The sequence below is a fragment of the Littorina saxatilis genome, unplaced genomic scaffold (genome assembly GCF_037325665.1).
Source record: "Littorina saxatilis isolate snail1 unplaced genomic scaffold, US_GU_Lsax_2.0 scaffold_1543, whole genome shotgun sequence".
In the NCBI taxonomy this organism is placed as follows: Eukaryota; Metazoa; Mollusca; class Gastropoda; order Littorinimorpha; family Littorinidae; genus Littorina; species Littorina saxatilis.
Window position 1 is genome coordinate 16,255 of NW_027128649.1, and position 9,275 is coordinate 25,529.

Genomic DNA, 9,275 nt, shown 5'->3' on the forward strand with positions numbered 1-9,275 from the left:
AGCAGAAGGAATAACAACAAAAACAGTGACAACAACGACCACTTAACTTCTATTACATCAACAGAAAACAAAAGAAATGTCGTCACAATCATCAGCATTATTGCCCCTAGCAACACCACGAGACAAAAAAATCACGAAGAGACACAGACTCACTCACAGCGACAACATCATTCAGAAAGCTGCGAAATTATTTTCTCATTTCATCATTAGAAAAACGATTGAGGCGGCAGAGCTTGAACATAAATCAGCACGAACTCTCTTCTCGCCAGCTTGTTTTATGACAATTAATCCCAGGGGACGCGAACTGAGAACACACTGCTATCGATCGACCAATAGCTCTGTACTGGAAAACACTTGCCCCACTGACTGACACGACCCACTTTTTCAACAAAAATAGTACAGTGGAACCCCCATTTTAAAATCTAAAAAATCTGAGAATACAATGGAACCTCCCTTTTAAGACCTCCAAAATTCAGAGACATTCGGGTCTTAAAAGGGAGGGAGTCTTAAAATGGAGGGAGTCTTAAAATGGAGGGAGTCTTAAAAGGGAGGGAGTCTTAAAAGGGAGGGAGTCTTAAAATTGAGGTAAATTGACAGAGTTTATGAACAGTAAATCTGAGAAAAGGGAGGACTTAAATTGGGGGGGGGGGGGGGGGGGGGGGGGTCTTAATTTTTTTTCTCTCTGTATCAGGTATTAAAAAGAACGGACTGTTCGTGTACACTATATTGGGGTGTGCACGTTAAAGATCCCACGATTGACAAAAGGGTCTTTCCTGGCAAAATTGTATAGGCATAGATAAAAATGTCCATCAAATACCCGTGTGACTTGGAATAAAGGCCGCGAAAGGTGAATGCTCGCCTAACAGGCTTGAGGTTTGCTGGTCGATGTGAATGCGTTATATATTGTGTGTAAAAAATGTTTGTTTGTCTGTCTGTCTGTAAAAAAATTCCATTTCACACGGCAGAAATTAATATGTAAAGCGCGGAGAGCACAGTTAATTGTGGTTCGCGCTATATAAGCTCACCATAATAATAATAAATGCAGGTAAATTGACAGAGATTATGAACAGAAATTGTGAACAAAACTAGGCCTTCCCTCCTCCCCATCCCCGGCCCCCGCAAGTGCTCTTCACATCACAGAAAATGATACTTGTAGTTCAGGTGACTTTCAACCACCTTACAACCATTGATCTCAAGCACGATCCTTGTGAACGGATATATCCACAAAGCGTTCCCCCATCTTGAACTCATGTGTTGTCATTAGTTTGCATAATGTATATTCTCACAAAACAGGCAGCAACGGTCCAAGCTGAACCAAAGAAATCCTCAGTCGTTGACAACGACGACTACAACGACGACTACGACGACGGCGATAGCAGCAGCAGCAGCAGCAGCAGCAGCAGCAACAACAACAACAACAACAACAACAACAACAACAACAACAACAACAACAACAACAACAACAACAACAACAACAACAACAACCCCCATTACTTCTATTGACCCGTAAGCATGGCTCAGGATACTGAATGAACACAATAGCCCACGAAGGTCACATACACTATCAGTATCAGCATAACAAATGCATGAGATATTTCGAAGTGCCCGGATGCTGTGTCACGTGGCCCCAGCGTCACGCGCAATGACGTGCCGGCATCATTCTGATCATCATCGCTCCACGCTATCGCTTTAGTCCCTCTGACCGGACGCTAAAGTCCTACGCGAATCTATTAAAACAAGAATACAGAGTTATGTCCCATTTATTGTTCACGAGCAGTGTTCGCGAGACGAAAATGATTGCAGATTGGCCGACTTCGACAGTGATCTCCGTTCTGTTCTTCACAGTTATAATAAAGACATCGTTCGAAGGTCAAAACAAGTCGAAATTTTGGGACTGCTTCCGGAAGGAGACCGTAATATATGGTTGCATCACTGTCAAAAATTCGTCTGCTCCAGCGAGCGCCGAAACCAAACGGTTGATTATCACGTGACACTGTTGCCATATTTAGAGTTGTTTGCACAGTAAATACGGCCGCGAAAAATAGCTCGCTTGAAACTGTCTTACATATCAATTCCTTTGTAATTTAAAAATTACACAACACCATGAAAAATCATTATCGACGATCGCGAATCTGCTTACATCCATAACACATTACGAAAATATCTAAATATGTAAAAAATCGATTTCCTCGCCAGACAAGGAAAACCAAGGCTTCTTGTCAGGGATAGAATGAGCCGAACTCATTTTGACCTGAGTTCAGGATGGTGCCGGCATGACACTAATCTGACCTCTCAAGGGAATTCCTGGCAAAAATAGCACTGCGAGTACCTGAAGCAGGCAGCTAGAATGAATATTGAATGGAGATGTGATGTGACTCTGATCTGTGAGGCATCTGAGGAGCTGCTGTAGTAATTGCAAGATGCATGCGATGATGAGTTGTACAGGCGGGCCGCCAAACAGCAAATGACTTAACTGAGTGATTGTATCCCCCACAGTTTTTAGATGCTTTTGTTTTTAATAAGGTTGTGGCTACATCCACGGGTCCGTGCCTCGAGTCCCCATGCTATATTCACGGCACTGGCTCGGAACCACTCGGAATCGTTCGGATTCACTCGGCAGTTTAGTCGTAGCCTCGCGCTGGCACAGTTGGCGCCATATTGTTGAGATGGAAGCGGAGGAAGAAACGATTAGTGTCGGCGAAACGTTCAACTCTTTTGACATCCTACAAACCAAACTGAAAGCCTTTGAGGAGCGCACTCATGTACAACTTTCGAAACGTTCTTCGAGATCGATAGCAGCCCAGAAAAAGCTTTTTGGGTCTTTTGACAATAAAGAGAAGTAACTGAATTCGCAAAATCTTTGCTGAACGACTGCTTGGTCTTCTTGGTTTCTAATAACACTTTTTCCTTTTTTTTAATATATATGTTGAATTCAAAATCATTGGAGTACTGTGGGGAGTTGTGACTGATGGAGTTCGGCCACTCAGCACGGCCACTCAGCACGGCCACTCAGCACGGCCACTCAGCACAAATCTAGCGAATAAGGAAGACCAATACATCATTCTTCATCTTCCGGTTGGTAGCCTTAGTCCACAAGTTGACAACGACAACACTCACTTTAAATAGAAAGCGTTTGAGCAAGCGACACATGCATCACACTGTATCAAAAATCACTGCAAACTAGGAAAAGTACAAATCCCGAATAAACATGGAAGTTTAGCTAACGAGGTTCGTATTAAAGATACTGGACTTGTCAAATCCAGGTGCACGGAGCCCCTGGGGCTTTTAGTCATACCTCAGGCATCTATTCCTTTGAATAAATACCAAGTTTCATTGACTTCCATCCAAGGAGTCAAGAACTTCAATTTTTTTACGAATTAATTTTTAACTCGGACCCGCCGGTCCTTGGCCTATTTCTTAATTATTTTTAGATCTGCATCATCTTGATGATCACCACATGCACATAGAATGACACGTCACAAGCAAACTAGGTCACACATAATTGATGAGCTTGTAGGAAAAAATGGAGGCTCATTCAGTCGTATCGAACCAGGGTGATAAGAAAAGAACAAAACGCAATGGTCCCCGGCCGACTGTACCGGATTCAACCAAGAAGAAACGAAAACGCACTCGTGCACGTAACTATGACACGTCGCGCGTGTATATCGGTGAGGAGCTTGCGCGTTGGAACGAAGTGAAGAATTAATTTGGATTCATCACCAATCCGCAGTTTGCTCGTCACCTGCTGAACAAGTGGGTATTTTTTCATGCATTTCATGAGATGTTTAGAATGCTATTTATGTTATGTGATGGAAGTGTATATTGGACTTGTTTGTGAAAAGTAAATTGACCAAAGAATTACTGAATTAGGGTGGGAGGGATTTGTTGTGGAGCAGAAATGTATCACCGTGAGTCAGTAAAAGTGCCCGTTGCCCTGACAAACTGAGTGTCGATACTTTGCGTTCGGCGTTTGCTTTGATTACTGGGAACTTGCGTAAGCTGCTGTCTTGTTTAGTGTCGTTTAGTCATCATTGCTTGTGGTGTTGGGATTCCCAATTTATAACCTGTAAAAAGGAAAATGTATGCACGAGGTGTTTGACGATTTATTTCGGATAAGCGAACCGTTTCTTTCTGCGGCCATTTGCGTCTGTTATGATACTATTTATAGAACTATGCAAATGAAATTACAAAACATAGATCTATCGGCGCATTGTGCGATTTCTGCTCTACACTGTGTGTGTGTGTGTGTGTGTGTGTGTGTGTGTGTGTGTGTGTGTGTGTGTGTGTGTGTGTGTGTGTGTGTGTGCCCCTGTGTTCTATGTGCCCTCGTGTGTGTGTGTGTGTGTGTGTGTGTGTGTGTGTGTGTGCCCCTGTGTTCTATGTGCCCTCGTGTGTGTGTGTGTGTGTGTGTGTGTGTGTGTGTGCGCCCCTGTGTGAATGTGTGTGTGTGTGTGTGTGTGTATGTGGCCATGTCTGTGTATCCCTGTGGTTGTTGCTTGTGTTTTTCATGAGTCTTGAACATTATTTATTTATAGGACATTTACTTAATTTTTCTTATTTTGTGAATCAGCATTGAGGCTACAGCAACAAAGCCAAGCAGAACACAGGCAGGCGGTACTTCTTTTGATCTCAGCAGGTAGTTGTATGTTTTAAATTATCAATAAAATAAATAGTACAAAAAAGTCATAATTATATTTATAGTTATGAGATATATGAAGATGGAAGTGTGTTTGTTATTGGTGTAAAAGCCAAACAGTTAGTTGATACTAAATAATATTATGATTTGTAAACGATAACAATTAAGCTCAGGCTGCTGGGCCATAGAATATCATGCCTCACGCCTAACGTATATCACGTATACATCATGTCTTTTTTTGGTAGGACGTTGTGGCAGTTGTAGATTAACAAGCATTGAAATGATGATGGTGACCAGGATGTTCTGAGAAGAGGGTGAGCTTGCTTGTTACATAATTCATATTTTGTATTTTTCCATGTTTGAAAATATGTGTCACTATCTGTGTCTAGATCATCAGAAAATAATGAAGAAAGCTGCGTGAAATAACAAATATTCTGAGAAATGGTTTCACTTAGACTAGAGTTAAAGTATAGTGGTATTGTAGTTGAATTTGCAGGAGAGAACTGTTGATTAGTTAACATTATATGCTGCTTTCAGCGACAAGAAGTTTCATGGATCAGAAAGCAGAAAGAGCTATCTCAGTCTTTCATTGACCCACTAGAGTGAGTTGTTTTTCTTTGATAAATATTGTGTGGGTGTGTTCAAAACACATGCTGTTTGTTGTATACGTATTAAAACAATATTTATAAAATAAAGTTGATTAATGTGAATACTGCAAATTTCTGTGTATGATAAAATCCTTTTATGGTTACAAATGGGTATTGGGATTTGTTTCATTTATGATTGATCAGAACAAATATATTCCTTTTCTATTTTCTTGAATTCTGTGTGTCGATCCTGCTTGGCCAAAACTATCTCATTCTCATTGAGTGAATGATAAATTCTTCAAATAAGTTTTTCTGTTTTCTGTCAGGAACTGGTTAATTCTGCAGATTCCAATAAGCAATAAATTGTGCATTGTGTAATTATCTTTCAGGTCATTATTGGAATGTTCAGAAACTGCTTTAACTATTGTAGGTATAGGGGCTCTTTGTGACACATGTACCCATTCATTAATCTTACTTAATTATCTTAGTTTTCCCTCAATCATTAGCTTTCAGCATTTAATTGTTATGGGTAGCAGCTCAAGACAGCTACACTAATGGTAGTACTAATTGAAAAGTGTAGTGGATCTAAGACTAAGAGTTGATAACATATGTTTCCCATGGCTTTACACAATTTGTACTACCTAAAGCAAGTGAGTGCATGTTAGTTTTAAAACACATAGAGAATACCACATGGTTTGCTGTGCTGTACCAGATTGACAGGAGCTGTTTTTTCACATATTGAACTGCGAGCGAAAGTGAGGTGTACAGGTGCTATGGTCGCATGCTTTGCGGAGACTGCAGGCTTGACCCATCTCAGTCTTTGGGGATGGTTACCCGAGACTATTTAAATGTAGTCTCAGCAATGACTCATGGTTTGTCATGTTGATCTTTTAGTTTGGTAACGACTGACTAAATGTTTTATATTGCTTCACGCACCTTATTGTTTTGTTTTTAGAGCCCTAATAGGCTAATAGCTTGTGTCATTTTAACTGATATTGTTTTTCTTTGGTTAGCCTCACAATTGAAGTTACAGTTGAGTCTGAAGAGGATCAGGAGGACTAGATGATCCTGATTATGATCCCAACATCACATTGACAGCGATTCTGTAAGAGATTTGTTATTCTGGTGTTACCTGTGATGGTTGGCCCCTGCGATGAGAGGACACCTCCCTTCAAAGGACACCTAATATTTTTTTCTACTCCCTTTGGAATATTATGGTGTTAAAATACACAGTCTATAACAGTATTATCACAGAAGGGATGTCGTTTGGGTCGGCCCTTCTGCCAATCGCCGATTTATTTTTACTTTATTCGAAACTTTCATGTCCCTATCGGCCAAATGTCCAAAGAGTATTCGCCTAAATCGGCCAAAGTTTGTCCATTTTTGACTCACATGCGAAGCAAAAGTGAGTCTATGTACTCACCCGAGTCGTCCGTCCGTCCGTCCGTCCGTCCGTCCGTCCGTCCGTCCGTCCGGACGTCCGGACGTCCGTCCGGAAAACTTTAACGTTGGATATTTCTTGGACACTATTCAGTCTATCAGTACCAAATTTGGCAAGATGGTGTATGATGACAAGGCCCCAAAAAACATACATAGCATCTTGACCTTGCTTCAAGGTCAAGGTCGCAGGGGCCATAAATGTTGTCTAAAAAACAGCTATTTGGCTCACGTAAGTGTAGCCTATGCGATGATAAACTTTGTCTGTCTGTGCGTGCGTGCGTGCGTGCGTGTGTGTGTGATAGAAACTTTAACATTTCCGAGTCTATGGATAAAGCTCGCATAAGAAGATTACGTCTCGGTCAAAAGTGTTTGACGTGTGTGATAGAAACTATTTGAAGACGTCACATTATGACGTAAGAGGGTTGGACGTCACGCAAAGGAATTACTGAAAGTCTCGGTCATTGTCATTGTGAGCGGGCCGAGACTAATTGGCAGATCCAGGGTCTCGCTTTCTTGCACAGTTTCACCTATGCTTACTCTGTGTGTGTGTGTGTGTGTGTGTATGTGTGACAGAGTGATTGAGTTTGTGTTACTGTTTGTCGATTTCTTACGTGAGCCTTGAAGGCTTCGCCTCTTGTTTTCAAATTTTTCCCATTTTCTCTGAAGTTTTTGAGATTGAATACCTCACCTATATATGATATATAGGGCGAAGTAAGCCCCATCTTTTGATACCAGTTTGGTTTACCTTGCTTCAAGGTCAAGGTCACAGGAGCTCTTCAAAGTTGGATTGTATACATATTTTGAAGTGACCTTGACCCTGAACTATGGAAGATAACTGTTTCAAACTTAAAAATTATGTGGGGCACATGTTATGCTTTCATCATGAGACACATTTGGTCACATATGATCAAGGTCAAGGTCACTTTGACCCTTATGAAATGTGACCAAAATAAGGTAGTGAACCACTAAAAGTGACCGTATCTCATGGTAGAAAGAGCCAATAAGCACCATTGTACTTCCTATGTCTTGAATTAACAGCTTTGTGTTGCATGACCTTGGATGACCTTGACCTTGGGTCAAGGTCACATGTATTTTGGTAGGAAAAATGTGTAAAGCAGTTCTTAATGTATGTTAAAGGTCAAGGTCAAGCATGTGAGTCGTATGGGCTTTGCCCTTCTTGTTTTGTATTGGTCAGGCTTAATGCCCTTCGGACCATGCACCCATACATACATGCGTGTGTACCTGTGTGTGCATGTGTACACTGTACATGTGAGTGTGTGTGTGCCCTTGGTGTTTGTGGCTCTGTCTGTTAGGCCCTGTGGGTGTTGGTTTGTGTTTTTTTCATGAGGTTTTTAAATGATTATTTTATTGGACATAATAATCAATCAATCAATCAATGAGTCTTATATGAGTCTTATATCGCGCATATTCCGTGGGTACAGTTCTAGGCGCTCTGCAGTGATGCCGTGTGAGATGAAATTTTATACGGCCAGTAGATTGCAGCCATTTCGGCGCATATTTACCTTTCACGGCCTATTATTCCAAGTCACACGGGTATAGGTAGACAATTATTAACTGTGCCTAAGCAATTTTACCAGGAAAGACCCTTTTGTCAATCGTGGGATCTTTAACGTGCACACCCAATGTAGTGTACACGGGGGGGGGGGGGGGGGGGGGGGGGGTTCGGACACCGAAGAGAGTCTGCACACAAAGTTGACTCTGTGAAATAAATTTCCGCCGAACCTGGGATCGAACTCACGCTGACAGCGGCCAACTGAATACAAATCCAGCGCGCTACCAACTGAGCTATATCCCCGCCAATAATAATATATGCATTGTGTTTTTGAAAGTATTGTACATTTTTTTTAATTGCTCATTTTATTTATGTTTTACATTTTGTGAATCAGCATTGAGGCTACGTTCATACTGCAACTGTGCCAAGCAGAACACAGGCAGGTGGTGCTTCTTCTCTTGATCTAACTTCTATAAGCAGGTAGTTGTATGTTTATATCCAGCAGTTAATAGTACACACAGAATAAAAATCCCCATGCATGGTCTCACATCCACACACAAAATCAGGAATGCATGCAATTTGTTATACATGAAGTGTATTTATTATTTATGAAAAAGCCAAACAAAGTAATAGGTCAGTCAGTTGATAGTTTATATGATCTGTAAACGATGAAAAAAAGACAGTTGCAATCCATCTTATTGTGCAATTGAAGATTGATCGATTCCAAAACAGGTTTATGGGGAAAACGTTGATTGTGAAGTTTCTTTGTTTTCTCGATACAATATGTATGCTGTTTGTTACTTTATGAATATAATCTTGCCTTAAACACAACAATACTTGTTGCCTGTTTACTTGTTTCATAACTATGATAAGTTAGTACAGGTGGAGCAAATTAATGCTGAATTAATTTCATTATCAGACTCGGTGATATTCTCAATGACATTGTACGACTTCTTTCCTAATTTGTATATACATGTACCTTGGATCTATTATGTACATGTACTGTCTGTCAGTGTTATTTTAGGTTCAGTGTACTTAACGATCTAAAAATGATTGACCTGAATAATTTTTAGCCACGGTGGTCAGCCTATATACCTGG

The 9,275-nt window shown here is 40.8% G+C and overlaps 1 long non-coding RNA gene across 2 annotated transcripts; it reads left to right on the top strand.

The window, feature by feature from the left end:
* Positions 1–3,235: 3,235 nt before the first annotated feature.
* Positions 3,236–9,269, top strand: LOC138957002 (uncharacterized). Of its 2 annotated transcripts, none has more exons than XR_011452902.1 (4): positions 3,236–3,753; positions 4,571–4,636; positions 4,882–5,238; positions 8,571–9,269. It is a non-coding gene; the product is annotated as an uncharacterized lncRNA (long non-coding RNA). The 2 variants fall into 2 exon arrangements; XR_011452903.1 differs by having other exon boundaries at positions 5,174–5,238.
* Positions 9,270–9,275: the final 6 nt, after the last annotated feature.